This window comes from Helianthus annuus, chromosome 8 (genome assembly GCF_002127325.2).
Source record: "Helianthus annuus cultivar XRQ/B chromosome 8, HanXRQr2.0-SUNRISE, whole genome shotgun sequence".
NCBI lineage: Eukaryota > Viridiplantae > Streptophyta > Magnoliopsida > Asterales > Asteraceae > Helianthus > Helianthus annuus.
The window spans coordinates 71,365,718-71,374,641 of NC_035440.2; positions in this window are offsets into that span (position 1 = coordinate 71,365,718).

Sequence of the window (8,924 nt, forward strand, 5' to 3'; positions counted from 1 at the left end):
TCATTCGACACAATCACTGTCAAACTATCGACACATTCTGATGTGGACCAATTTCATCCTTTTTATATCTTAAATCTGTTTTGCGGATTCAAACACATTATTCATACTTTGCGTACCTTCTACGTTTTGAATCCGTCTCGCGGATTCAAACAGTGCATTCACATCTTTCATTCTTTGGATCCGTCTCGCGGATCCAAACATTTCATTCAGCCTTTCATTTCTTGAATCCGTCTCGCGAATTCGAGCATGGCATTCATATCTTTCATTCTTTAAATCCGTCTCGCGGATTCAAACATTTCCTTCACGCCTTTCTTTCCTTGAATCCGTCTCGCGGATTCAACCGTTGCCATTCATACTTCATTACTTTCATGCTTCGAATCTGTCTCACGGATTCTAACATATCATTCATACTCTCATTCCTGAAAGTCTTTCGTTCCTCCTTACCCACACGTCCACCTACTACCTAATTCCAACGGACATACCTGTAACAATTATCACGGTCTCACAAACGTCATATGTTTCTTGAGTACTGGCCAGGTACACAATCCACATACTAGTTTCGTGTTCTCGTGTAATCGCCACCTTATGTCCGAAGAATTAAGTTTCGGCACGTGTATCATTTTCAAAACTTCCTTACTATTTCATTATTATATTTCATTTAAAATTTTCTTTCACTTGCTTAATTATACCATTTCATGCACCCATAAGCTAAATCTACGTACCTCGGTCAATATGTCATATTACATACTTTGGTGCTAGCGTTAGGCAGCATTTACATATTATCCTTTCCAAGCAATCATGCTGACCTTACACATAACATACTGTTAGTTATCTTCAAATACATACATAAACACATACTTACCTTGGCTTCTACCCTTAGATCTTGATCGAGTCTTAGATTGTACGGGTCCTTATCACAAGAGCACACAGGCTTGAGTTCAAGTATTTACCTCCTCATACTTGATTTCTCTCAAACCAGGGCTCTGATACCAACTTGTAACGCCCTAACACGCTTTAACGGAAAAGACGCAGCGGAAAATACGTACCATAAAATTTCTTTCATTATGAATGTCTTAACATACTTGAAGTTCATTTTTAAGGTGACACATTTACAATGAATACAACAATCGAACTCCTTTACAAAATAAAAACATAAACTATGTTCACTAAATTAGTTATCCAAGCATTCCCGTACAATCTAACTTGGGACTCGGTCTTCGATCTCCATGCCTCGGTGATCCTCCGTAACTCGTACAACCTACACTTACCATACAATTTCAAACGTTAGTACACATTATGAATGTAACAATATTCATAAACTTTCACTTTCCATTCGTAAGTCCTTTGCATTTAGGCATTTCTGTCTGAGTATCTACTCCCTTGTGAGACTTCAACATTGTACCTGCATTATTCTACATTCTCAAGGTACACTGTCATTAGTGTCAATACCGAATCGTATTGAAAACATACGAGCATACGAACTTACCTACTGTCATACAGATATACAAACATACTTGCATGCATACATAAACGAATCATAACTACTCACGTGTATACCTTCACTCACACGTACATATACTTACATAAATCCATAAATACATTCATTCATACCTACTAACTCGTACATACCACTTATCTAATTCCCCACGAATTACTGTCGTATCTTAATTACAAACCTTCGTATAACATGTATGAACAAACTTACATTCATACTTACTCTTATTCCTGATTACTTATTAGTTTAAGCGTATTAGAATAAAGTTAAATCTTTACATACATATCTAATGCTTAGTTCATTACCCCGTTTACTCGCTCCCACATCCCGATCTTACTTTCCCATTACAAACACTTTTTAAGTGTCATTTGGGTATGTTTCGGGTCTTAAGAATGAGTTCCATGCTCACCCGTAACTCACCTAGCCATTTGGTAGGGTTGAGGAACATTATAAATGCTTAACGAGGCTTGGAATGGGTTCACGGGGTCCGAAATCGAAGGAAAGACAAGGAACTTCATAAACTACACATTTGCATCAGGCCTCCACCGTAAGCTACGGTGGCTACCGTAGCTTACGGTGGCCCCCAAAAGCCCTACGGCAGCTTCAAACTGCCTTACGGCAGAAATAGAATTCCCAGCACCCACCGTAGCTTACGGTGGGCACCGTAAGCTACGGTGATGCCCAGTTCAGCCCCCATTTTTAATACTAAAATTTGCATAACTGGCTCGTTTTGCATCCGTTTCACTTGAAACTTGTTCCTAAACATTCGTAAAACAATTCCTTACATATTAGACTAAGAATCCTTATCCCGGGTCCTTATTCATTAACAATTTTATTACCGTTACCTCAGTATTTCTTAATTATTTGACCCGTTTGATTCCACAACGTATCTTCGACTATCTAGATCAATACTTATCCCAATACCAACAATCATTTCATACCTTACATGACTTCACCTCATTTATAAACAAGAAAGTTCTTATGCATACTAAGAAGTGAGTTGGCTGTCACATACCTTGAGCGTCCAAGTTCGAGCATAGGTTCCATGCTTTCTTTTGACCGCTAGCCTCCATACTTGAGCCCGTAGACATGCTATCTATCCTTACATGACCATACATTGATACCCTTGTTAGTAAACAAGGCCACACATAGCATCAATCACGATAAATCTATGCTCAACAATTGACTTTCATTAGTGGATTTCTTGCAACTCATAGCATAGATTAACAATGAGATCCTTTTTACTCGCATAATATAAACACGCCATTACATATCTCGCTATGAATATACCATGCATCACTTTGACTTCCTAAATCGTACATTTATGATAAGAGATCCACCTTACAACATTCCTACCATTGTTGACTTTCCATAAAGTAAACCATCAAGCATTTCAATTTCCAACTTAAGCACACATTCATTCACAAATTAACATGTTAGAACATAGTCATTATGCCATCTATGCTTCATACTTATTTTGTAGGACATATTTGGTCGCATAATCAAATAGTTACATATACACATATACATACCATTCCGTTCATAACAACATCTTCATAGTTAATGCCAATATCATTTAAATTTACTCTTTTCTAGGATTCTCATTCGTTCCATAACTATTCTTAAGTCAAAACTAATAAAATCAAACAATCTTCAAGCGTATGATACGGATTTCACATATTATTGTCGTTTAGGCATTTCATCAAACACCTTGTGTGCGTACTACCATCTAAGCTTAATGTACAACTAATTCATGCATATCCTTCTAACCTCATACATAATTCACCAAAATCCCTCTTTCTAATCATCATGAATCATTTCTACATAATCATTAAACATACTAGTATCACATTTCTTTCAATTCCTCTAACAAGAATCTATCATGCATGCCAAAATACATCAATATTAAGCAAGAATTGTACATGGGTGATCATTCAAGTTGTCATCATCACCATAACCAAATGGGTTTCACATATAAACATCAAATTAACCCAAACAATGCCTAATTTATGTTCCAAATGAGGATTCTAACACATACTCATACTCAATTTCATACAATTTCGAAATTTACAACATAACCCACTTCGGGCATAATCATAAATCTAACTTTTAAGACATACCTTGCGATCCCCTTGTGAAGGTGATCAATAATCCGTGCTCGGTTATGAGTTTAAGCTTCATTTAACCTTTGAATTTGATGATTTCTTGATTAGGGTTCTTGAGCTCTCATGGAGCTTCCTAGCTTCTTCCAGAACACACGTACGTGTGTGTGTTTGTGTGTATATTTCATACATATAACCTCAACTTTCATTTTACCTCACTTTAGTCCCTCAGTTTGATAGTTAAACATAATTGGCACCATTTTCATATTTCCTTAGCTTTTTACCTTTCCCTTAACTAGGTTAATTAGCCTAGTTACTTATCTCATAATTTATCCTAAAGGAACATACAAAAATATAAACATTCGGTTTTTGGGGTGTTACAAAATTAAATCTTTAGAAAATGCAAATCTCTGGATAAAGCTTGAAAATAAAAATCTGAAACAAAATGAAGCAAAATTCCAAGAACAAATAAAAATTTTAGATGTTCTTGAAAAGAGTAAAATTGAAGATGAAAAGGTAATCAAGTCTCATCTTGAGAAAATCTCTCAGCTTGAAAATGAAGCTAAGAGTGCAAGAATTAAAATAGATGAGCTTGGGAAAAAATTGAAAGGTTTTGTGACCACTTCAGCAAGGATTGATTCAGATTGTGATGAGAAAACTAATGATGAAAATGAAAAAATGAGAAAAAGAAAATCTTTTTGAAATTAAAAGAAAAATTTCAAGGAACTGTTCTGCAATCGACTGAAAAGGGTGAATGCTCTACGCAAAAACCTTTGAAGAAGAAAGTGGAACAGAAACAAAAAGTTAAAAAATCAGAAAATGTTCAAAACAAGATTAAAAACTCATCAGTTCAATCATCCAATCGTGATAAGATACCACAAAAAATGAAAAATCAAAACTCAAAAACAGTTGGTAATATGTGGTGCACGTTGGACCACAGTGCTTCAAAGCCAAATCCAGCTTTCATGAGGAATGATGATTACCACAAAGCCAGACAATGCTATGATCTAAGCGTTTGGTGTGAAAGTGGTGAATGGTATGATAACAGAGTGTGTTACACTTGCGGTTTTCAAGGACACATTGCTGTTAACTGCTAGAGTCAGATGTTTGAGACAAGAAGATGCTATAATTGCCAAATCAAAGGACATATTGCTAGAGATTGCCCAATGAGATCAATGGAAAGATCGAGGGCTGAATCTCAGAAAAAGATGAAGAAATCAGTCAAGGTCGAAGAAAAGCCCAAAGAACAGAAAGTGAAGCTTTCACAAGGACAGAAGGACCGACTGAGGAAGAAAAGAAAGAAAGCGAGGGAATATCTTGAAAGGATTTTGTCCTCGGATACAACAAGAAAATCAGAGAAGAGTTCTGATAAATCGTCTTGCTCTCTAAAGGATGACAAATCAAGCAAAACGAATTCATCAGATGCAAATCTGAGGACAGAATGGAGTGTGAAGAAAAGAAAAGTTCCTGGTGATGAATTTGTTTCTTCTGAAACAAAAGAACCAGTTGTTGGCAATGATCTTGACTCATCAAAGTCAAAGGAGCCATGTTCAGGTAATGAATCTGGTTTGTCAAAACCAGAGGAGCCATTGGTTGAGGTAAAAAGTGGTGATTCCGGTTTGACAATGAATAATGGAAATTTTCCATCATTGTCAAAAGGAATTTCAAAAGCACCCAAGGACCGTCAGGCTTGGGTGAAACTGTTTAAATGAAAAAACCTGACTTGCCGGAACTCCCAGGTTGGTAATTGGGGAGTAGGAATCGGCATCTTTCTTGAGAAATTCACAGGTTGGTAACTGTGATATTTCGACTTACAAGTGGTTAATCAAGGACATTAAGATGTACTTGATTTAACTATCTTACAAGTGGTATGATTATTGGAAATTGTTTTTGTGATAAACCTACAAATGGTTGAAAACAATGTGATGATAAAACCCCATGTTTGTGTAACGACACACAAAACTAATTTTCCGGAAAAACCATTTTGATTAAAACAAACTTAAGTGTTTTGAAATCATAATGGGAAAATAGTTTGTTGTCAGAGGGAGTTCTGATTGTTTATGCCAAGTGAAAGGCGAATTGAAGCGATTTGATATCAGTTTGTCACTTTCCTTGTATAGTTTGTTTTCAAATTTTCCTTGAAAATCAAAATTGAAACATATTTTGATTTTAGGGGGAGAAAAATTTTAAAAAATTAGAAAATTTGAAAATGCCAAAAACATTGAAAAATCAAAAATGAGTTTTGTTGTGAATAAGAGGAAATGATAGTACATCAGAGGACTATCATAGCATGCTAAAGATATGAAATGTCTAAAGTGATAAACGGTCTTAGTAAAGATGTGACGATAGGCTCAGCTAGACTAGTAGATTTGCGATAACGATACAAACTTAAATGAAAAAGCCTAGTTCTAGTGGGAAACACGGTTGAAACCATAGTACTTAGTTTTGTCCTTCTTGATTGTGTGCCTACTCAGTAATCGCTGAATGCAAAGAGCATAAAAACCGATCAGTTTGTGAACTTTCACAACTTGCTGAAAAAGTCACTGTGATTGTGCATTTCATTTTGCAAAGATTTAAACTTGTTTTATTTCTTTATTTTGTTTAAGCATTGGACATCCTCTGCGTATACGTGAGTATCGACCTGGATGTTATTGCCTAAACGTTCTGCTTTATTTTCTTTAGTGTTTCGTTTAAGCTTTGGATCACCTCTGCGTATACGGGAGTATCGACCTGGTGGTTAAAGCCTAAACAATTTCAACTTGTTTTATTTTCTTATTTTGTTTAAACATTGGACTTTCTCTGCGTATACGGAAGTATCGACCTGATTGTTAATGTTTATACATTCTGCGTTGTTTTCGCACATATCACAGTTGATGAAAGTTTAAAGGCATTACTTGAGTTAGTGTATTGCATGATGAGGGGATATGCTGAGATCATGGGGTCCATAAGAATTTAGTGCAAAATTAATATACCTTAATGTATCGGTAAGCATTTTCGAAAGTTTTTAGATTGAGCTTAAGAGGACGATTATATCGTCAATCAACGTGAATCGTTTAGAACTTAAAATGTCTAAAAGCTTAACGGTGCTTGTGATGTGTCTCAAAAACTGATATGATCCTCTTACATTTTCACACAACTTTCAATGTGTTCGGGATACGGATTTAATGTTTTCTGACTTAAACTTTTACATGTGTCCCACCTCAGTATATACTCCCGTATCCAGATCCCAATATTCAGTCTTACAGGTGAGTATACCTAGATGATATCTGTAATGGGGTGAATTGCGAGGCCGTGAGAGCTCAGGTCAGAACTTCCGTTCAGCAGAGAGATGACGGCTTGACTTTGGTGGGTTCCCTTTTGAGAATCTTTTTTACAACAGCACATGATTAACATTTTGCAATGTGTTATCATTGTTTATGTTGAGGGGAGGCTTTACAAGTAAAGCAATGCGAAAAGTATTATAGGGGGACTAGGTCAGAATTTCCATTCAGCAGAAGTCCCGGGATAATACCCCAGATAGCGCTAAGCATAAAGACCTAGTATCTCAGAAAGAGGGACCTTTCAAACAAGATTTCGGGGGTTACCCATATATCCTGGAGGTGTTCCCTACGTAAAAGCAAGTAATTTTTATGTTTATATCCCAAACAAATCTACTAATTTTGTAAAAACCTATCGGCACATCATCAGCGAGCCTGCTTAACTCATATTAAACATTACATTTCTTTAGCATACTGTGTCTGTCTAGCTGATGTACTATCATTTCCCCTATTATACACAAGCTCTTTTTCAGGTTTTCTATTGTTTTTGGATTTTTGAATTTTATCATGTTTTTGTATTTTTCTGCGACTTTCTCCCCCTAAAAAGAAAAACATATTTTTGTGTTTTTGTTTTTATCAAAAAGCAGAAATCAAGCTGTACAAACAAAGTTGACAACACGACGTAGTTCACATCTGATCGCCGCCCTCCTCGGCTTCACATTCTTCAACCCTCCCTGAACGCAGATTTTTCATCCCATTCAATTTTAAAAGATAATAAAATCTCTTTTTGTCAAATGGTTTTGTATAGAAATCAGCTTTCTGATCATCGGTGTGTATGTGTTCAATCCGTATCAATTTCTTCTCGTGACAATCACGAATGAAGTGATGACGAATCTCTATATGTTTTGTTTTAGAATGTTGCACCGGGTTTTTAGTTATATTGATGGCTGCTTCATTGTCCACAAATATCGGTGTATCCAAGAATTGGAAACCAAAATCGCGCATTTGCTGCTGGATCCAAAGGATCTGAGAACAACACCTGGAGGCTGAAACGTATTCAGCCTCACAAGTAGAAAGCGCCACAGAGGTTTGTTTCTTGCTCTGATACCAATTGTAGGATCGAATAATCGACCAAATGAGTCAATTCAGAGTCAATACGCACTGTTTATGTGCCGGAATCACACAAACAGAGTTGAATTAGAAAAGAACGGAGTAGAAAACAGAGTTATGATACTTTAACACACTTTTCTCATTAACATTCAACTTGGAAAACCGGAAAGAGTTTGGCTACAACTTTCAGATTTCGTTACAAATGAGATACGAACATTGCCTATTTATAATCTCCTGATTTCGCTTGAAATGAACACCCTCATTTCAAGCGAAATTACTTACTATCAATTCAAGCGAAATCTCAATAAAAACAATTATAAAATTTTGTTTTCATGTGCATGCATAGTACTTTGTTTGAATGTGAAGTGTATGCATGATGTCATACATGATGTGTATGTATGATGTCATCATCAGTGATGATAACATCATTCTGGTTTAGAACCACAACGAAACCAAGACTCGATATAAGACGAAGTCAACAGACATATGCACTAACAGTCTCCCCCTTGGATGTTGACGGAGTCTTCAGTACGAGACATTAGTATGTCAAAACTTCAGTCTTAATCAGTCTACTCTTTATTTCTCTTCAATCACCATTATCAGTTGTTCACCAGAATCTGAGTCTGTCTCTTTCACTCTTCAAACTCCCTATTGCTAACAGACTCCCCCCTTAAGTTGTTCTGGGATTGTAATCAGATGTAGCACTCTCTATCTTCTCAACATTAGCAGCTTTCACAGATTCAAGACCCTCTCCTGGCTCTCCGTAGTAACAAGATCAGGAACCTGGCTTTTACGTCTATAGACTCCCCCTTTCGACAAGCTGGGATCGTAGTCTGGAATTCACTAGCTGCATACCTGCATATACTCTAACCAACAGTAAGATTTGACTTTATGCTTACCACTTGTATTTAAAATGATTAAGTTGGTTTTAAATTAATGATCCATTTAGTCATTTCAAAA